Genomic DNA, 22,327 nt, shown 5'->3' on the forward strand with positions numbered 1-22,327 from the left:
GCCATCGTGATGCTTTCTGGCAGAAACACAGCAGATGACAATGCGGTGTGTAGACAAGCCATTGTCACGGGGGAGTTCTCACTCATCTTTCTCATGAAATGTTTCAAACACAAGTACAAAGGGTATAGCGAATATGCCCTCTGTCCTCGTCACCTAGATTAGGAATTATTGCCCACTTTCGCTTCACACCTTTTTCCTTTTCTGGCGGGGGTGGGAGGCTTGCTGCACCATGCACCACATGGCACTTCCCCGACTGGGGACTGACCCGCAGCCCCTGCAGTGGGAGTACAGGGTCTTAACCTCCAGGTGGCTAGGGGAGCCACACATTGTTTTTCCTTAAAGAAACAGAATGTCAGCAATTGTTGGAGCCCTCAGGTTGCCTCCCAGGTACCCTGCCCGCCCCCCACCCCGAGGTGCTTTGCTCAGGAAGCTGTGCATCCCCCAGCCACGTCATTCCGCTCCACCACCTGTCCTGTGCGTCCACACGAGTCCGGCTTGCAGTGTTCTTAGATTTAATCTTTATCAAAGTAACACACAGACATCGTTTTCAAAATCAAGCAGTACTACATGGCTCTAAACAAAAGTAGGTCTCTCCAATAACAACTCAATAACAAACAAGCAAATAATTCAATTGAAAAATAGGCAAAGGAACTGAATAGTCATTTCTCCAAAGACGTATAAATGGCCTACAGATGCATGGAAAGGTGCTCGATGTCACTTCATCACCAGGGAAATGCAAATCAAAACCACAATGAGATCTAATCTCATACCTGTTAAACCCACTATTACCAAAACAAACACAGAAAAAAGATGACAAGTGCGGGTAAGGATGTAGAGAAAAGGGAGCCCTTGTGCACTGTCGGTAGGAATGTAAATCGGTGCAGCCTCTATGGAAAGCAGTAAGGAGGTTCCTCAGAAAATTACAAATAGAACTACCAGATGGTTCAGCAAGTCTACATCTGCATATTAACAGTCATCCAAAGGTCATGAAACGAGGAACTCCAGGAGCTGTCTGCACTCCCAAGTTCATTGAGGTATTATTCACATTCCTTTTTTTTTTTAAGTAAACACTTATTCTGGTTGATTTCTCAATGTATAGTTCAATATAAAGGCCAGTTTTCAATGGCAGAGATTTGGTTCCACTCAAACTGTTTGGAGAAACACACTGACTGAAACCACCCGCCCTGGACAGGTACCATGGTAACCATTTCCGTGACTTGTTTTATGACAGGAGGTCCTGGTAAGGAACACGGAACGAAGAACCCACCACCAACAGGAAGAGTTCGGGAAAGGTCAAAAGGAGATGCTACGTGTCTGACCGCTTCCCAGAATCCTTCTCTCTGGCATCCATCTTGGCTGAACAAGGCGCCCACCACCAGGAAGCACTCTGAGTCAGAATGATGGGCCAAAGACAATCCGGAAACTGCTCCCATCACGGTAAAACCCAAGACTTCGAGCCACGCGGCAGAGCAGTTCTCCTGGGTTCCCTTATCCTCCTGCTCTCTGCCCGGGGGGCCCCTTCCCAGTAAAATCTCTGACTTTGTCAGCATGTGTGTGTCTCCTCGGACAATTCATTTCTGAGTGTTAGATGAGAGCCTGCTCTTGGGCCCTGGAAGGGGTCCCATTTCCTGCAACAAAATTTCATGATGCTACAGAGAGCTACAACTTTTTCTAGGAAGTAAGTGAACAGCTTTTTCATACTGTTCATGAACATGGTCAGTACCAAATCAGACTGACTAAATTCTTTAGAGCCAAAGATGGAAAAGCTCTATACAGTCCCCAAAAATACGACGTGGAGCTGACTGTGGCTCAGATCATCAGCTCCTTATTGCACAATTCAGGCTCAAATTGAAGAAAGTAGGGAAAACCGCTAGTCCATTCAGTTCAGTTCAGTTCAGTCGCTCAGTGTTGTCCAACTCTTTGCGACCCCATGAATCGCAGCACGCCAGGCCTCCCTGTCCATCACCAACTCCTGGAATTCACTCAAACTCATCATGTCCATTGAGTCAGTGATGCCATCCAGCCATCTCATCCTTTGTTGGCCCCTTCTCCTCCTGCCCCCAATCCCTCCCAGCATCAGAGTCTTTTCCAATGAGTCAACTCTTCACATGAGGTGGCCAAAGTATTGGCGTTTCAGCTTCAACATCATTCCTTCCAATGAACACCTAGGACTGATCTCCTTTAGGATGGACTGGTTGGATCTCCTTGCAGTTCAAGGGACTCTCAAGAGTCTTCTCCAGCACCACAGTTCAAAAGCATCAATTCTTCGGCGCTCAGCTTTCTTCACAGTCCAATTCTCACATTCATACATGACCACTGGAAAAACCATAGCCTTGACTAGACGGACCTTTGTTGGCAAAGTAATGTCTCTGCTTTTGAATATGCTATCTAGGTTGGTCATAACTTTCCTTCCAAGGAGCAAGTGTCTTTTAATTTCATGGCTGCAATCACCATCTGCAGTGATTTTGGAGCCCCCAAAAATAAAGCCTGACACTGTTTCCACTGTTTCCCCATCTATTTGCCATGAGTGATGGGACCAGATGCCATGATCTTCGTTTTCTGAATGTTGAGCTTTAAGCCAACTTTTTCACTCTCCTCTTTCACTTTCATCAAGAGGGCCTTTAGTGCCTCTTCACTTTCTGCCACAAGGGTGGTGTCATCTGCATGTCTGAGGTTATTGATATTTCTCCCGGCAATCTGGATTCCAGCTTGTGCTTCTTCCAGCCCAGCGTTTCTCATGATGTACTCTGCATGGAAGTTAAACAAGCAGGGTGACAATATACAGCCTTGACGTACTCCTTTTCCTATTTGGAACCAGTCTGTTGTTCCATGTCCAGTTCTAACTGTTGCTTCCTGATCTGCATATAGGTTTCTCAAGAGGCAGGTCAGGTGGTCTGGTATTCCCATCTCTTTCAGAATTTTCCACAGTTTATTGTGATCCACGCAGTCAAAGGCTTTGGCATAGTCAATAAAGCAGAAATAGATGTTTTTCTGGAACTCTCTTGCTTTTTCCATGATCCAGCGGATGTTGGAAATTTGATCTCTGGTTCCTCTGCCTTTTCTAAAACCAGCTTGAACATCTGGAAGTTCACAGTTCATGTATTGCTGAAGCCTGGCTTGGAGAATTTTGAGCATTACTTTACTAGCGTGTGAGATGAGTACAATTGTGTGGTAGTTTGAGCAATCTTTGGCATTGCCTTTCTTTGGGATTGGAATGAAAACTGACCTTTTCCAGTCCTGTGGCCACTGCTGAGTTTTCCAAATTTGCTGGCATATTGAGTGCTGCACTTACACAGCATCATCTTTCAGGATTTGAAAGAGCTCAACTGGAATTCCATCACCTCCACTAGCTTCGTTCATAGTGATGCTTTCTAAGGCCCACTTGACTTCACATTCCAGGATGTCTGGCTCTAGGTCAGTGATCACACCATCGTGATTATCTGAGTCATGAAGATCTTTTTTGTACAGTTCTTCTGTGTATTCTTGCCACCTCTTCTTAATATCTTCTGCTTCTATTAGGTCCATAACATTTCTGTCCTTTATCGAGCTCATCTTTGCATAAAATGTTCCCTTGGTGTCTCTAATTTTCTTGAAGAGATCTCTAGTCTTTCCCATTCTGTTGTTTTCCTCTATTTCTTTGCATTGATCGCTGAGGAAGGCTTTCTTATCTCTTCTTGCTATTCTTTGGAACTCTGCATTCAGATGCTTATATCTTTCCTTTTCTCCTTTGCTTTTCACTCCTCTTCTCTTCACAGCTATTTGTAAAGCCTCATCAGACAGCCATTTTGCTTTTTTGCATTTCTTTTCCATGGGGAAAAGACCATAATCACAGAAAACTAGCCAATCTGATCACACTAGGCCCACAGCCTTGTCTAACTCAACGAGACTAAGCCATGCCATGTGGGGCCATCCAGGACGGGCGGGTCATGGTGGAGAGATGTGACAGAATGTGGTCCACTGGAGAAGGGAATGGCAAACCACTTCAGTATTCTTGCCTCGAGAACCCCAGGAACAGTATGAAAAGGCAAAATGATAGGATACTGAAAGAGGAACTCCCCAGGTCGATAGGTGTCCAATATGCTACTGGAGATGAGTGGAGAAATAACTCCAGAAAGAATGAAGGGATAGAGCCAAAGCAAAAACAATACCCAGTTGTGGATGTGACTGGTGATAGAAGCAAGGTCTGATGCTGTAAAGAGCAATATTGCATAGGAACCTGAATGTCAGGTCCATGAATCAAGGCAAATTGGAAGTGGTCAAACAGGAGATGGCAAGAGTGTACATCAACATTCTAGGAATCAGCGAACTGAGATGGACTGGAATGGGTGAATTTAACTCAGATGACCATTATATCTACTAGTGTGGGCAGGAATCCCTTAGAAGAAATGGAGTAGCCATCATGGTCAACAAGAGAGTCCGAAATGCAGTACTTGGATGCAATCTCAAAAACGACAGAATGATCTCTGTTCATTTCCAAGGCAAACCATTCAATATCACGGTAATCCAAGCCTATGCCTCAACCAGTAATGCTGAAGAAGCTGAAGTTGAAGGTTCTGTGAAGACCTACAAGACCTTTTAGAACTAACACCCCCAAAAGATGCCCTTTTCATTATAGGGGACTGGAATGCAAAAGTAGGAAGTCAAGCAACACCTGGAGTAACAGGCAAATTTTGCCTTGGAATACAGAATGAAGCAGGGCAAAGGCTAATAGGGTTTTGCCAAGAGAACACACTGGTCATAGGAAACACCCTCTTCCAACAACACAAGAGAAGACTCTACACATGGACATCACCAGATGGTCAACACCAAAATCAGATTGATTATATTCTTTGCAGCCAAAGATGGAGAAGCTCTATACAGTCAGCAAAAACAAGACTGGGAGCTGACTGTGGCTCAGATCATGAACTCCTTATTGCCAAATTCAGACAAATTGAAGAAAGTAGGGAAAACCACTAGACCATTCAGGTATGACCTAAATCAAATCCCTTATGATTATACAGTGGAAGTGAGAAATAGATTCAAGGGAGTAGATCTGGTTGACAGAGTGGCTGAAGAACTATGGACGGAGGTTCATAACACTACAGGAGGCAGTGACCATAACCATCCCCAAGCAAAGGGAATGCAGAAAGGCAAAGTGGCTGTCTGAGGAGGCCTTACCAACAGCTGAGAAAAGAAGAGAAGTGAAAGGCAAGGGAGAAAGGGAAGGATATACCCAACTGTTTGCAGACTTCTCGAGAAAAGCAAGGAGAGATAAAGAAGCCTTCCTCAGCGATCAATGCAAAGAAATAGAAGAAAACAACAGAATGGGAAAGACTAGAAATTTCTTCAAGAAAATTAGAGATACCAAGGGAGCATTTCATGCAAAGATGGGCTCAATAAAGGACGGAAATCATAGGGACCTAACAGAAGCAGAAGATATTAAGAAGAGGTGGCAAAAATACACAGAACAACTATACAAAAAAGATCTTCATGACCCAGATAACCATGATGATGTGATCACTCACCTAGAGCCAGACATCCTGGAATGTGAAGTCAAGTGGGCCTTAGGAAGAATCATTACAAACAAAGCTAGTGGAGGTGATAGAATTCCCTTTGACTATTTCAAATCCTAAAAGATGATGCTGTTAAAGTGCTGCACTCAATATGCCAGCAAATTTGGAAAACTCAGCAGTGGCCACAGGACTGGAAAAGGTCAGTTTTCATTCCAATCCCAAAGAAAGGCAATGCCAAAGAATGCTCCAACTACCTCACAGTTGCACTTCTTGTGATCTACCCCGTCAAAGGCTTTAGCCTAGTCAAAAAAAAAAAAAAAACAGAAATAAACGTTTTTCTGGAACTCCTTTGCTTTTTCTATGATCCAACAGATGTTGGCAATTTGATCTCTGGCTCTGCGTTTTCTAAATCCAGCTTGTACAACCGGAAGTTCTCAGCTCAAGTACAGTTGAAGCCTAGCTTGAAGGATTTGCTAGCATGTGAAATGAGCATAATCGTGTGGTAGTTTGAACATTCTTTGGTATTGCCCTTTTTTGGGGATTGGAATGAAAACTGACCTTTTCCAGTCATGCAAAGATGATGAAAACCCAAATAGAGCTGTAAAGATTTCAGGGGATAATTATAGAAAAGAGAGTGAGTGAATACATTTAAAAATTTTAGCTATAGATATCATATATATGTGGGCTTCCCTTGTGGCTCAGCTGGTAAAGAATCCGCCTGCAATGTGGGAGCCCTGGGTTCGATCTCTGGGTTGAGAAGATCCCCTGGAGAAGGGAGAGGCTACCCATTCCAGTATTCTGGCCTGGAAAATTTCACGGACTGTATGGTCCATGGGGTTGCAAAGAGTTGGACTCGCCTGAGTGACTTTCACTTTTATCGTATATGTATTTTTACACATATGCATATATGATGGAATGCTTTTCAGCCTTTAAAGAAATAAGGAATTCCTGTCATGTGTGACATCACAGATGAAATCGGAGGACATTATGCATTAAATATGCACAGGTTTTTGGTATAGTTCTAAACTTGAAAAAAAATTTAGGTCTCTACCCCCAATGCCCTGGATGGCCACGTTCCAGTTTTTCATTCTGGTTCTTTCTGTATAAGGAGCATATGCAGCAAACTCTGGATTCGGTCTTCACCACGCTGACGTCATGACGTCATGATAACGCCCTCGCCTGAACGACTTCACTTTCACTTTTCACTTTCATGCATTGGAAAAGGAAATGGCAACCCACTCCAGTGTTCTTGCCTGGAGAATCCCAGAGACGGGGGAGCCTGGTGGGCTGCCGTCTATGGGGTTGCACAGAGTCGGACACGACTGAAGCGACTTAGCAGCAGCAGCAGCAATACCCCTCCCCACCGGCTTCCCCAGACAGATCCGTCACAGGTCCATATTACAGGTTTAGTGTTTTCATCGTTATGATAATGTAAATATTTGTCTCTGCTGACCCAAAGCTCCATGTTAGCAGGCTCTGTCCAACAGCACTTCCTGAGATGACAAAAAGGTTTTACATCTGAGCTGCCTAACCTCAGATGCACGTGGCGATGAGCTGTGTGACTAAGGCAGCTAAGGAACTGAATTTTGTTTCATTCAAATTAATTACAATTTCAATAGCCACTCCCGTCTCAGGGTTGTCATTTTGGCAGCACATTGAATCCGAACTATGATTGTATTTCCGTTCTTGTGTAACTTTTTTTCCTAAGTTAATAACTGCCTTCACTTTTATACATTGCTTTCTCTTTGCAGTGTGTCCTCACCTCCAAGGGCCGTATAAAATGCGACCCATTGTTCCCAGTGTTGGTGTGGCACCCCCATCAACCATGCCATTTCTCTGGAAATGCTGCGATCCCCTTCCACCTGGCTCACCAGTCACTAGGTGGGACGCATCTGCCAGTAGCTTGCTAAGGAAGAACGTGAGACAAGTAGACTTTGCGACATCCTCGATGTCTGTGAATTCTTTTTCCACACGGTTTGGTTGCATATAGGACGCTGGATTCCATGGCGTCTTTGAGGATGCGAGGAGGCTCCGACCTCGATCCCTTGCACAGAACTTTGGGATTCTTTTCTCTCTGGAACCGTTTAGGATCTCACCCTTCATATTTTGAACTTCGCACCATGTGGGACTTTACATTCATGATTCTGGGGCATGGAAAGGGCCCCTTTCAGTCTCAAAACGTGTATGTTTCAGTTCTGGGAAACTCCCTTCATTATTTCTTTGTGTATTCCCTCGGTGCCTTTTCCCTACTTTGTCTTCCTGAGACAGACACAGTTTGAGATCGGGCTCCCACGCGTCCCTCTGGTATCACTGGTCTCTCTGAGCATCCCTTTGTCTGCAGACTCTCAGGACGAATTCTTCCAACTTTTATCTGCTTGTTCATTATTCTCTTTCCTGTTCTCTGACTTTTATTTATTGGAGCTTTCCTGGTGGCTCAGATGGTAAAAGAATGTGCCTGTGATGTGGGAGACCCAGGTTCAATCCCTGGGTGGGGAAGATCCCCTGGAGAAGGGAATGGCAACCCACTCCAGTATTCTTGCCTGGAAATTCCATGGACAGGGGCTACAGTCCTGGGGTGAATTTCTTCAACTTTTATCTGCTTGTTCACTAGTCTCTTTCCTGTTCTCTGACTTTTGTTTGTAGTTTTCCTGTGCCTTAAAGCTACAGTATTTTCTCTTGTTAGTCTGAAGAGCTTGGCAGTTATTTGGTAATTTTCTTCCACTCGTTCCATGGTCTCTGCTCTTCTGAGGTCCTTTCATCATTTCACTTGTTTTTATCTCTTTCTGTCATGTTGGAAGCATCCCATAATGTTCTTCGTTGTCCATTCAACTGATTACAGCACTAAAAAAGAAACCTTTGGAAGGTGTGTGAGTGGAGAGAAGATGGCATGTCAAATGCGGGCTTGTCTCTTGGAAAACGCTTGCATATTTGTGGCATCTGTGCTTTGATTGGAAACCCCGAAGGTCAACAACTGCATATCCTGCTCCATGTAGCTCAGTGTCTCCAGGGCAGGATGCTCGGGGAGGGGGGAGCGCCGCCCCAAGGCTGCCCCCAGGGTGCAGAGCGGGACTCCTCCCTGGAGCTGGGGGCGGGAGGCCTGTGGGCTGGTCCTGCCTGCCTGGCCTCGGGGCCGCATCTCCCTTCTTCCTGCCGTGCGCCTGGTTACCAATCTGGAGTCTGCCTCCAGTTTCTCCAAATGATACAACTCTAAGCCCCTGGACGCAGGGAGTGGCTGCCTGACTGTGGGGCTGGGTACTCCTCGTGCAGACCCCAAGTCCCCGGGGCCACGCCCCGTCCTCCCTGCCCTGGTATTCCCTTCTCTCCTCCCTCCGACAATGGGGTTGGCCAACGGCAAGGTTGACGGCATTCTGAGCTGAAGAGTGTATTGGCCGCAAATCTTCCTAGACTACTGCTAGGGAGGAAGGGGTCCTTCCAAAGAAAGGAGTGGGCTAAGCGAAAGCTGAGCCCAGCTGCTTTGAAGAGAGCCTCAGAAATCCTGATTAGTGGGTATGAGGTGAGGGGTGAGGGCTGGTGGGCAAACTCGGCCAGTCGGCTGGCATCAGCCTGAACGTCTCGTGCGGAATTAAGGAAACCGCCAGTGCAATGAAATGGCAATCTCCAGCCTGGGAGTCAAACATGCCAACCACATAGCTGATGAGGGCTTGTTGATGTTGTTCAGTCGCTCAGTCCTGTCCGACTCTTTGAGACCCTGTGGACTGCAGCACGCCAGGCTCCCCTGTCCTTCCCCACCTCTCGGAGCTTGCTTCAACTCATGTCCACTGAGTCAGTGATGCCATCCAACCATCTCATCCTCTGTCGCCCCCTTCTCTTCCTACTCTCAATCTTTCCTAGCGTCAGGGTCTTTTCCAGTGAGTCAGCTCTTTCCATCAGGTGGCCTCTCCAAAGTCCACAAGGAACCCATACGACTTAATAACAACAAATAAATAACCAGGCTGAAACAGAGACACAGGACTGAATAGACATTTTTCTAAAGAAGGCATAGAGATGGCTGACAAATACATAAATAGATGCTCGCCACCGCTGAACATCAGGGAAATGCAGATCAAAAGCACAGTGAGACGTCACCTCACACCTGCCAGAATGGCTGTTACTAAAAATAGCAAAAGATTGTGAATGTGTGCAAGGATGTGAAGAAAAGGGAGCCCTTGTACACTGTTGAAACGTAAGCTGGTCCAGCTGTAATGGGAAACAGTAGGGAGCTTCCCCCCAGAACTAAAAATGGAACTGCCTTGTGGTTCAGCAAATCCCACTTGTGGGTATTTATCCAGGGGATTTAAAGTCAGAATCTCAGCGAGACACCTGCATCTTCAGGCTCACTGCAGTGTCATCCGTGATGGCCAAGACGTGGGAACAAACCAAATGTCCTTCTCTGGGTGAGTGGATAAAGATGACGCAGTAAATGTCACAGTACAACACTAGCCAGCCTCAAAAAAGAAAGAAATCCTGAAATTTGCAACGACATGGACAGAGCTGGAGGACATTATGCTAAAAAAAAAAAAAAAGACCAGATCTAGTCTCAGAAGGACAGGTATTACATGATCTCACGTAGACGTGAAATCTAAAACAGTCAAACTGAGGGCCTCCTTAGCCATCCAGTGGTTACGACTCCACACTTTCAACACAGGGGACACAGGTTTGAGCCCTGGTTGGGGAACTAAGATATGTGTGGTGAGGCCAAAAAGTAAAGTAAAACAGTCAATCTCAGAGAAGCAGAGAGTGGCATGGCGAGTGCCCGGGGCTGGGGGCTGGGCTTGGAGAGGCGTTTGCCGATGGTTCACAGTGTCAGTTATACAAGAAGGATGGGTTGTGGAGACCCAAGGCGCAGCCACGCGACTTCCGTTACCAGTGTGCTAAGTATACTTGAAATTCTCAGGGAGGCTGTTGGATCCCAACACGACAGTTCCCACGACTCGGTGACTATGGGAGGCGATGGATGGGCGACTTTTCACGACGTGTAGGGATGTCACAACGCCCATGAGGCCTTGCAGCTGGGTCTTCAGCCCCACCTGCTGATTCTACATCAGGAAGTGTCTGCTAAGGAAACGCTGGGTGAAGGGACTACAAATACCCAATCTGCCAGTGATACACAGAGGTGTGTGTGTCCCGTGGCTGATAGGTTCCTGAAGATCTCAGAAGAAGACGTGCATCCTGAAGAAGAGGAAAGCGTCTAAATGTTGCTGCTGGCAAGCTCTGCGTCTTCCTGCGCTACACGCCGAAGTCACTGACCCTAAAAAGAAATGCATTTTCAGAAATTATTTTTAAAAGCTGCAAGCTCTTCCAAGAGTCTCAAAGCATAAATCATGTCTTTCATGAAAACCCATAAAATGTACTCAGCCTGTGTGATGGAATGAAGCCGGGACAGACCTCATGTTCACAGTCTCTCGGTCTGTGCCCGGCCCAGGCAGAAGGCCACCGCCGGGGGTCTCTGCCTCTGGACAAGCAATCCATAAACCCAAACAAGAACCGCGTGGAGCTTTTCGCTCTAGAAATTGCCATCCCGACACATTTCCACAAGTCCCTGCTCTCTGGGATGGGAATGCATCTTCTGCTAAAGCGATTTTAAACTCATTTCTTTTTTGCATGCTGCTCAGAATTTTTCAGATCTACCCTAGAACAACTTGAACAGGATTTTGTCACCGAAGCAGCACATTTTAGAGATTTTTTTCCATAATATCTTGATGAGCAGCCCAGCCTCGTGTGGGCGCTGCTCTCGCGTCCCCAGTGAGTGGCAGGTTGCAGCCAATAAATCAGGCATGTGGCAATGCTGGGCGTGTACAATAGCCGTCCATTGGTTGTGGCTGACAGGGCTCTAAGATCGAGCTTGTGAAACCCTGGAATCTTCCCCAGGAATTCAGAGCCTTAAAACACAAACTGGGGGGAAAAATACACCTCAAGATGAAAATACATTTTTAACTCTCTTTGACATCGAAAAACCAAGAGAGCTCCAGAAAAACATCTATTTCTGCTTTATTGACTATGCCAAAGCCTTTGGCTGGTGGATCACAATAAACTGTGGAAAATTCTGAAAGAGATGGGAATACCAGACCACCTGACCTGCCTCTTGAGAAACCTATATGCAGGTCAGGAAGCAACAGTTAGAACTGGACATGGAACAACAGGCTGGTTCCAAATAGGAAAAGGAGTACGTCAAGGCTGTATATTGTCACCCTGCTTATTTAACTTCTATGTAGAGCACATCATGAGAAACGCTGGGCTGGAAGAAGCACAAGCTGGAATCAAGATTGCTGGGAGAAATATCAGTAACCTCAGATATGCAGATGACACCACCCTTATGGCAGAAAGTGAAGAGGCACTAAAGAGCCTCGTGATGAAAGTGAAAGAGGAGAGTGAAAAAGCTGGCTTAAAGCTCAATATTCAGAAAACTAGAATCATGGCATCTGGTCCCATCACTTCATGGGAAATAGATGGGGAAACAGTGGAAACAGTATCAGACTGTATTTTTTTTGGCTCCAAATCACAGCAGATGCTGATTACAGCCATGAAATTAAAAGATGCTTAACCTTAGAAGGAAAGTTGTGACCGACCTAGACAGCATATTCAAAAGCAGAGACGTTACTTTGCCAACGAAGGTCCGTCTAGTCAAGGCTATGGTTTTCCCAGTGGTCATGTATGGATGTGAGAGTTGGACTGTGAAGAAAGCTGAGCACTGAAGAATTGATGCTTTTGAACTGTGGTGTTGGAGAAGACTCTTGAGAGTCCCTTGGACTGCAAGGAGATCCAACCAGTCCATCCTAAAGGAGATCAGTCCTGGGTGTTCATTGGAAGGACTGGTGCTGAAGCTGAAACTCCAGTACTTTGGCCACCTGATGTGAAGAGTTGACTCATTGGAAAAGACTCTGATGCTGGGAGGGATTGGGGGCAGGAGGAGAAGGGGACGACAGAGGATGAGATGGCTGGATGGCATCACCGACTCAATGGACGTGAGTTTGAGTGAACTCCGGCAGTTGGCGATGGACAGGGAGGCCTGGCGTGCTGCAATTCATGGAGTCTCAAAGAGTCAGACACGACTGAGCAACTGAACTGAACTGAACTGACTTTAAGTATGAACTTCATATTACCTGGTCTTCTGTGAGGATAAATGCATTGGAAGGGTATTTTGCAATGAAAATAAAAAGTCTAGATTTTCAAAATCCAAAAGCAGAGACTGTCCCACCAAGGCTGCCGAAATGACTGTTATTTTGAATACATGGTGGATCGTTCACCCATTGGGCAACTCGGTCTGGCTTCTCCTTGCTTCGGATAGCCTCAGGGTAACAACTGAGTAAACTGCACAAGTCAGCGGGCTTCCTGGGGACCTTGGTGCTGTGGCAACAGCCCGAACAAACCCAGGCAAGAGGGCCAGCTGATGCCCAGGCCCTGAGCGTCGAGGTGGCTTCCCAGAGATGCTGGGCAGAGCATATTTTTTAAAAAATTTATGTATTTATGTACAAGTAAGACAGTAGGTGTGGCCAGAGGGCATCAGAGGGCAGACACACTGAAACCATAATCACAGAAAACTAGCCAGTCTGATCACACTAGGACCACAGCCTTGTCTAACTCAATGAAACTAAGCCATGTCATGTGGGGCCACCCTGGTCAGACGGGTCATGGTGGAGAGGTCTGACAGAATGTGGTCCACTGGAGAAGGGAATGGCAAACCACTTCAGTATTCTTGCCTTGAGAACCCCATGAACAGTATGAAAAGGCAAAATGATAGGATACTGAAAGAGGAACTCCCCAGGTCAGTAGGTGCCCAATATGCTACTGGAGATCAGTGGAGAAATAACTCCAGAAAGAATGAAGGGATGGAGCCAAAGCAAAAAGAATACCCAGCTGTGGATGTGACTGGTGATAGAAGCAAGGTCTGATGCTATAAAGAACAATATTGCACAGGACCCTGGAATGTTAGGTCCATGAATCAAGGCAAATTGGAAGTGGTCAAACAGGAGATGGCAAGAGTGAACGTCGACATTCTAGGAATCAGCAAACTAAAATGGACCGGGATGGGTGAATTTAACTCAGATGACCATTATATCTACTAGTGTGGGCAGGAATCCCTTAGAAGAAATAGAGTAGCCATCATAGTCAACAAAAGAGTCTGAAATGCAGTACTTGGATGCAATCTCAAAAACGACAGAATGATCTCTGTTCGTTTCCAAGGCAAACCATTCAATATCACGGTAATCCAAGCCCATGCCTCAACCAGTAATGCTGAAGAAGCTGAAGTTGAAGATTCTATGAAGACCTACAGGACCTTTTAGAACTAACACCCAAAAAAGATGTCCTTGTCGTTATAGGGGACTGGAATGCAAAAGTAGGAAGTCAAGAAACACCTGGAGTAACAGACAAATTTGGCCTTGGAGTATGGAATGAAGCAGGGCAAAGGCTAATAGGGTTTTGCCAAGAGAACGCACTGGTCATAGCAAACACCCTCTTCCAACAACACAAGAGAAGACTCTACACATGGACATCACCAGATGGTCAACACCGAAATCAGACTGATTATATTCTTCGCAGCCAAAGATGGAGAAGCTCTATATAGTCAGCAAAAACAAGACCAGGAGCTGACTGTGGCTTGGATCATGAACTCCTTATTGCCAAATTTAGACTTAAATTGAAGAAAGTAGGGACAACCACTAGACCATTCAGGTATGACCTAAATCATATCGCTTATGATTATACAGTGGAAGTGAGAAATAGATTTAAGGGCCTAGATCTGATAGACAGAGTGCCTAATGAACTATGGATGGAAGTTCGTGACATAGTACAGGAGACAGGGATCAACACCATCCCCAAGAAAAAGAAATGCAAGAAAGCAAAATTGCTGTCTGGGGAGGCCTTACAAATAGCTGTGAAAAGAAGAGAAGCGAAAAGCAAAGGAGAAAAGGAAAGATATAAGCATCTGAATGCAGAGTTCCAAAGAATAGCAAGAAGAGATAAGAAAGCCTTCCTCAGTGATCAATGCAAAGAAATAGAGGAAAACAACAGAACGGGAAAGACTAGAGATCTCTTCAAAAAAATTAGAGATACCAAGGGAACATTTCATGCAAAGATGAGCTCGATAAAGGACAGAACTGGTAGGGACCTAACAGAAGCAGAAGATATTAAGAAGAAGTGGCAAGAATACACAGAAGAACTGTACAAAAAAGATCTTCACGACCCAGATAATCACTGTGGTGTGATCACCAGCCTAGAGCCAAACATCCTGGAATGTGAACTCAAGTGGGCCTTAGAAAGCATCACTATGAACGAAGCTAGTGGAGGTGATGGAATTCCAGTTGAGCTATTTCAAATCCTGAAAGATGATGCTGTTAAAGTGCTGCACTCAATATGCCAGCAAATTTGGAAAACTCAGCAGTGGCCACAGGACTGGAAAAGGTCGGTTTTCATTCCAATCCCAAAGAAAGGCAATGCCAAAGAATGTTCAAACTACTGCACAATTGCACTCATCTCACAGGCTAGTAAAGTAATGCTCAAAATTCTCCAAGCCAGGCTTCAGCAATACGTGAACTGTGAACTTCCAGATGTTCAAGCTGGTTTTAGAAAAGGCAGAGGAACCAGAGATCAAATTTCCAACATCCGCTGGATCATGGAAAAAGCAAGAGAGTTCCAGAAAAACATCTATTTCTGCTTTATTGACGATGCCAAAGCCTTTGACTGCGTGGATCACAATAAACTGTGGAAAATTCTGAAAGAGATGGGAATACCAGACCACCTGACCTGCCTCTTGAGAAACCTATATGCAGATCAGGAAGCAACAGTTAGAACTGGACATGGAACAACAGACTGGTTCCAAATAGGAAAAGGAGTATGTCAAGGCTATATATTGTCACCCTGCTTATTTAACTTCTATGCAGAGTACATCATGAGAAGCGCTGGGCTGGAAGAAGCACAAGCTGGAATCCAGATTGCTGGGAGAAATATCAACAACCTCAGATAGGCAGATGACACCACCCTTATGGCAGAAAGTGAAGAGGGACTATAGAGCCTCTTGATGAAAGTGAAAGAGGAGAGTGAAAAAGTTGGCTTAAAGCTCAACATTCAGAAAACGAAGATCATGGCATCTGGTTCCATCACTCATGGCAAATAGATGGGGAAACAGTGGAAACAGTGTCAGACTTTATTTATTTATTTTTTGGCTCCAAAATCACTGCAGATGGTGACTGCAGCCATGAAATTAAAAGACGCTTACTCCTTGGAAGGAAAGTTATGACCAACCTAGATAGCATATTCAAAAGCAGAGACATTACTTTGCCAACAAAGGTTCGTCTAGTCAAGGCTATGGTTTTTCCTGTGGTCGTGTATGGATGTGAGAGTTGGACTGTGAAGAACGCTGAGCACCGAAGAATTGATGCTTTTGAACTGTGGTGTTGGAGAAGACTCTTGAGAGTCCCTTGGACTGCAAGGAGATCCAACCAGTCCATTCTAAAGGAGATCAGTCCTGGGTGTTCATTGGAAGGACTGATGCTGAAGCTGAAACTCCAGTACTTTGGCCACCTGATGTGAAGAGTTGACTCACTGGAAAAGACTCTGATGCTGAGAGGGATTGGGGGCAGGAGGAGAAGGGGATGACAGAGGATGAGATGGCTGGATGGCATCACCGACTCAATGGACGTGAGTCTGAGTGAACTCCGGGAGTTGGTGATGGACAGGGAGGCCTGGAGTGCTGCGATTCATGGGCTCGCAAAGAGTCGGACACGACTGAGTGACTGAACTGAACTGACGCACATATTTACATATTTTTGGTTGTTCTGGACCTTTACTGTGGTGACTGGGCATTCTCTAGTTGCAGCGTGTGGGCTTCTCATCACGGTGGCTTGTCTTGTGGGGCACAGGCTCTCGGCAGGTGGGCTCAGTGGCTGTCTCACATGAGCTTAGTTGCCCTGACCACATGGGATCTTCTCAGACCAGGGATGGAAGCCACGTCCTCTGCCTTGGCAGGTGGACTCCCAACCACTGGACCACCATGGGAGTCCTTGGCAGAACTTCTTGATTCTATTAAACTTTGCTCTTATGAAGCAAGGAAGGCTTATGTTTCCCATCGTAGGAGGTGACCATGTCATGCTGCATTCCTTCTGTGGTGGCCGTGACGGAAGACCACAGACTCAGATGCTTACAACAGCTGTGTGTTCTGGTTCCTTCTGCGACTTAGGGGAGCGTCCGTCTTCTCACCTTTCTGGTTTCTGGAGACAGTCATGCCAGACTCATGGCTCCCCCCAGCCACCACTTCACTCCCCCTCTGTTTGCCCAGGACATCTCCTCCTACCTCCCTCTTATTAGGGACCCACCCAGATAATCCAGGACAATCCCCCAAGTCAGTATCCTTACACCATCACACCTACAGAAGGTCCCTGTGCCCAGCCAGGCGAGGTGCCCAGAGGCTCTGGGGATTATACTGTGGGCATCTCCCGGGGGTCTTGAGCCCACCAGCCATGAGTGTGTTTCTTATTTAAAATACTCTTGCCTGGAGAGTTCCGTGGACAGAGGAGTCTGCAGGCTACAGTCCACGGGATGGACATGAGTCAGCTACTAATTTTTTCCTTTCACAGTGAAGGAGGAGAAGCTTTTCTGAGAGGACCAGAGGCAGCCTTCAGTGTTACCAGAGCTGAGGAGCTGCCTCGTGACACCTAGGGCCAGATGAGGGCAGCCTCTCGCCTTAGCAGGGGGCCAGAGAGTGACCCCAGCCACAACTCCCAGCGGGTGGGTCACAGTGGGGCTTGTGCACAGAACCGGAAGGGTCTCTAAGACCAGGAACAGTCCACTCAGCTGAGTCCCCTGAGCAGAGTGCTTTGTGAGCGCCTGCTGTGAGCCGTGACCGAGGGACAGCCTGTCCTGAGGATGTCACTGTTTGGTTCAAGGACATGCAAGCACCGAAAAGGCCAGCCTGGCAGGGGAGGTGGGGCAGGACCACACTAGGGCCCCGGGGCAGCGAGCAGAGGCCTCGGGGGCAAGGACGGAAGAGACTGGCTCTCACTCGCCACTCACGCTGCCCGTCACAGCCCCGGAGTGCCATCCACCCCCCTGCCATCTGTCCACCTCTGCTTCTAGGCTCCAGACCTGGCTGCCCACCCACCAGCCCCACGAGCACCCCTCTTCCCCCGATCCTGTTTACGGGACGCCCTCGGGACACCATCCTCTCGGCCTCAGCCGGGGGCTGGCGCCCCTGGACTCCACTCTCCTTGTGCCTCCACTTCCTGTCCGCATGCTGGCCACCACCGGCCAGTCCCATTGAGGTCGCCGCCCTTGGCCACGGGCCACCCTCGGCCTCTCACAGGCTGCGCTCACCTCTCCGGGCAAGTGGTCAGTGTCCCCACGTCACGTGTCTCCCTAAGCAGGTGTGGAAGAGCACTGCGCACTGAGCTCTCGGGCAGCACCTCCATGTTCTCTGTTGCAGTCCAAAGCCTGTGGGCACCTGGGTGCCCTCTGTCCCTGTCACCCACCTATGCGGGGTGCCCTGCACTCCTGGTCTTGGTGGGGGAGCTTGTCAGCCCTGGACCCAGCCCCTCCTTCCAGGTGGCCTCCCCCGAGAGAGGGCCAGCGCCAGGGCCCGTGGGTGCCACTCTCCGCTGCTCCAATTCTCCTCCCACCAGAGGAGGAAGGGTCACTTGCACCCGGAGGTGCCCACCCAGCTCGTGGTAGCCCTGGGGGGCCAGGCCCCGAGCTGCCTGCCCAGTTAAGGGGGCCCTGGGGGTGCCAGTCCCCCAGCCCTGAGTTCCTCCTCTGACAGACCCACATGGCCCATGGGAAGCCCATCTTTCCTCCTCTCCCAGCGGCCTCCCCGGGTCCATGTCAAAACTGATGAATCGCAAAGCCTGCCACCTGAAACAGTCAGCAAACCTGCCAAGCACCATATAAAGACTTCTGTTTTAGAGTAAATTTTCGTGGTGCGGCCACGAGGGAAAAGCCAGCCTATGCCCTCACGGAAATGCGGACGGCTGGTCCATGTTGAGCCTGCCACCCATGCGTCTGGCTCCGGTCAGGTCCGATCCAGGTTCCGGAGACGTAATTCATGGTCATTTCCTGGCCTGGCTGGAGCGCAGTGTCTGACCACCCTCTATCAGTGTGGTTTGGGGCACATGTGCAGCTCTCCCCGTGTGGGATAAATCAAGATCCTTAATGAACAGGACGGGTGTGACTGCCAAGGCAGTGAATCAGCCTGTGTCTTACCTGCGGGATCACGAGGCACCGTAGTTACAATTAACGGCTTTGATTTTAAATGCAAGGGTCTCCGTACCAAAGCGCTAAAGAAGTCCGTTTTGGCGTTCTTATGACTCTCTAACTGTAATTGATGTACCTGGGAAAGATGTCAGCGGCCCGGGTTCCCACACAGGTGTGACGCCCCCCTAAGGCACCCCCCCAGCCTCACTGGGTATCGCCGCTTATCAGCAACATGGTTTTGATGAAACCTAAATTTATTAGGGTTATTAAAAGTCATTAATTATTTGGCACCATCTAGATTTCATTTGCTTCATCCTTAATGAAAATTGACAGCTTTACATTTTTAGGTGTAAAAACTGGGATTGCATTTTAAACACTTCCGGTCCTGTACCGACGGCTGAGCCTCCCCTGTCTCTCCCCGCTTCTTGTCCCCGACCTCTGCTCCCCGCTTCCCCCTCGCCCCCCAGTATTGATCTGTAGTGCTTTTCTTTTCAAACAAATGGGTCATTTGTCTTCCCCTGGGTTCCTTTTCACAGGGCCTTCCTTGGAAACTGCCCCCAAACCCAAGGACAATGATTTCAGTCCACAAGTGGGCTCCGAGGGCATGAATCCAGTCACCCCGCCTGGGGAGGAGCCCTGGGTCTGGGGAGGAGCCCTGGGTCTGGGAAGCAGCCCACGGCCTGGGGAGGAGCCCTGGGTCTGGGGAGGAGCCCCTGGCCTGGGAAGCAGCCCACGGCCTGGGGAGAAAGCCTTGGTCTGAAAAGGAGCCTCGCCGCTCCGTCTGACACTCCCTCTCCTGCTCGTGTAACGGTTCTGGGTGTGAAACAGCTTAGCTGGTGTCTGTGGAAGAAAAGGCAGCCATCTGTGGGGTCACGTCTCACACTGGAGGCCGGCCCAGCCATCTGTCCCCGCTACCGGGGGCTCCTGACTGCGACGCTGTGCCCCGGACAAGTGGCTCGGGCTGGGAACCCAAGGGTGCAGGACGCACCTCCGAGCTAAGGTCTCCTGGCTTTTCTCCAGAGCCAGCAAGGGCTGCCCCGCTGGAGGGTGGCGGCGTCCAGGCTGTGACCTGCTGGAGGCAGGCGCCGCGGGGCCGTTCAGGGTGTCACAGAGAGCAGCTGCCCCTACTCTGAGAAGCCGGTTCCCAGAGGGAGGAACGAGCAAGGGAAACGGAAATCTCGGCAGAGTTCCATCCACGCATGTTCATCTTCTGGCTCTGGAACTGGAAATCCACCTGCTGGAAGGGCAGATGCAGTCACCACCAGTTACTGTTTATTATCTCCTCTGCACGTAGGTGGGCAGAGTCGAGGGAGAGGGGGAAAGAATGCTTCCAAAGAAAATGAAGCTTCTCTGGTTGTCTTCACAGAAAAGGAGGAAGGAGGTATTTGCATCCTTCAGACAGAAGATGCCATGACTCAGGGAGGAGAGTGCACCTGGACCCCTGCAGTCCTCCGCGGTGCCCGCTGAGCCCAGGACCCGGGGCCACCCCTCCGCCCCCTCCTTCCCCTCCCTCTGTGCCCAGCAACACAAAGCCACCCGGAGGTCTGTGCTGCCCTTGGTTAGAGGGACAGGCTTGGAATCCAGGCAGTGGTCTCTCCAAGGTCTTAGTTAAGGCATGGATGGGGTCACGTTGGATCCCACAGGACATGAGACCCCCCGACCCGGGCACTACAGCAGTGGTCCCTGGCCTTCGGGGGGCACCCCGGTGCTCCTGGGCACTGGGCAGCATCTTGGGTCGGGGGGGCAGCTGGCATGTTGCATGGGAACCAGACACTGTGAACACCCCGAGCGGAGGGCCCGCTCCCCTCTCCTCCTTCCCACTGCTTTCTAGAGCATAAGTGGCAGGAAACAAAGCCCAGGGAAGCCAGACTCGCGGGGTGAGGGGAGCGCGGGCCCCAGCAGGGTCCCCAGCCGGGCACAGCCATCCACACGTCCCCTTCCTCTCCTTCCCGGGGCTGCTTCTGTGACTCCACGCTTCTCCACACTCAGGCTCCACCGTCAGCCTTGCTGAGGTTTTTTAATTTTGCATTTGGTTAGGACACTGCAGGTCAGGAGCCCACGCGTGCATGTTCACTCCGAGAATGGCAGGGTTGTCGCAGACGGAGTGCAGCTGTGCTTGGCTGCCGGCAACCCCCTCCAGGGGCTGGGTCTGGAGGGGAGGCAGTGAGGCTGGTCTCACAGGCTCTGTCCAAGAGGGGACTGGAGAGCAGAGAGACCCCGATCTGGCCTTTCCCAGCTGTAACGGGCAGGTGGGCACCGAGCCCTGAGCTCTGCTTCCCCCCAGCAGGCTGACTCACAGCCCGGACCCTGGGTCCCCTCGACCCGCCATTTATAGGGTCTGAAGGTGGAGAAGCAACAGTAAGCTCCCCCAAAGGCCCGCGCGGTGCCAGCTACCAAACCAGGGGCCCGAAGAGAAACAACGCAGGGGATCCAGACAGAGGAGCTGGCCTCCGGCCACAGACACCTGTGTTCTGAAGTGTGCGGGGTCTGTTCCCGCCAGGCCCCACCTCCACCCTCTCACCGGTGAGGTGAACACACAGCTGCATCCATTACTACCTCAGCAAGGAGAGCGTGGATGCCGCAGCCAATTAAAGACCAGGCTCCTGAGCATTAAAAGACGCTTACTCCTTGGCAGGAGAGTTATGACCAACCTAGACAGCATATTAACAAGCAGAGACATTACTTTGCAGCAAAGGTCCGTCTAGTAGAGGCTATGGTTTTTCCAGTCGTCATGTATGGATGTGAGAGTTGGACTGTGAAGAAAGCTGAGCACTGAAGAATTGATGCTTTTGAATTGTGGTGCTGAAGAAGACTCTTAAGAGTCCCTTGGACGGCAAGGAGATCCAACAGTCAATCCTAAAGGAAATCAGTCCTGAATATTCATTGGAAGGACTGATGCTGAAGCTGAAACTCCAATACTTTGGCCACCTGATGTGAAGAACTGACTCACTGGAAAAGACCCTGATGGTGGGAAAGACTGAAGGCAGGAGGAGAAGGGGACGACAGAGGATGAGATGGTTGGATGGCATCACTGACTCAATGTACGTGAGTGTGAGTAAGCTCCGGGAGTTGGTGATGGACAGAGAGGCCTGGCGTGCTGCTGTCTACGGGGTTGCAAAGAGTCGGACACAACTGAGCGATGGAACTGAACTGAGCAAGCATGGCTTTCACTCCTAAATACTCCATATCCTAAAGTCACTTATGTAGCCACACCGTCATCATCGCGCCACAGAGCAGACGACTCGGTCGCATCGTGTGATGCTCGCGTTGCCCCAGCGGCCCCTGTTGCTGTTACTCCGCCGCTCGGTCGTGTCCGACACTTTGCAACCCCGTGGACTGCAGCACTCCGGGCTCCTCTGTCCCTCAACCTTTCCTGGTGTTTGCTCAGATTCATGTTCATTGAGTCGGGATGCCATCCAACCATCTCATCTTCTGCCGTCCCCTTCTCCTCCTGCCCTTAATCTTTCCCAGCATCAGGGTCTCTTTCCAGTGAGTCAGCTCTTCACATCAAGTGGCCAAAGTATTGGAGCTTCAGTTTTCACATCAGTCCTTCCAATGAATATTCAGGATTGATGTCCCTCATATTGACTGGTTTAAAGCTGAATTGTGGAAGTTCAGATCCACGCAAGTTTCACACACAGCTTGGGAAGGGATCC

Source organism: Bos grunniens, chromosome 4 (genome assembly GCF_055505025.1).
Source record: "Bos grunniens cultivar Pamir isolate PY7600 chromosome 4, Bosgru_T2T1.0, whole genome shotgun sequence".
Taxonomy (NCBI): Eukaryota; Metazoa; Chordata; class Mammalia; order Artiodactyla; family Bovidae; genus Bos; species Bos grunniens.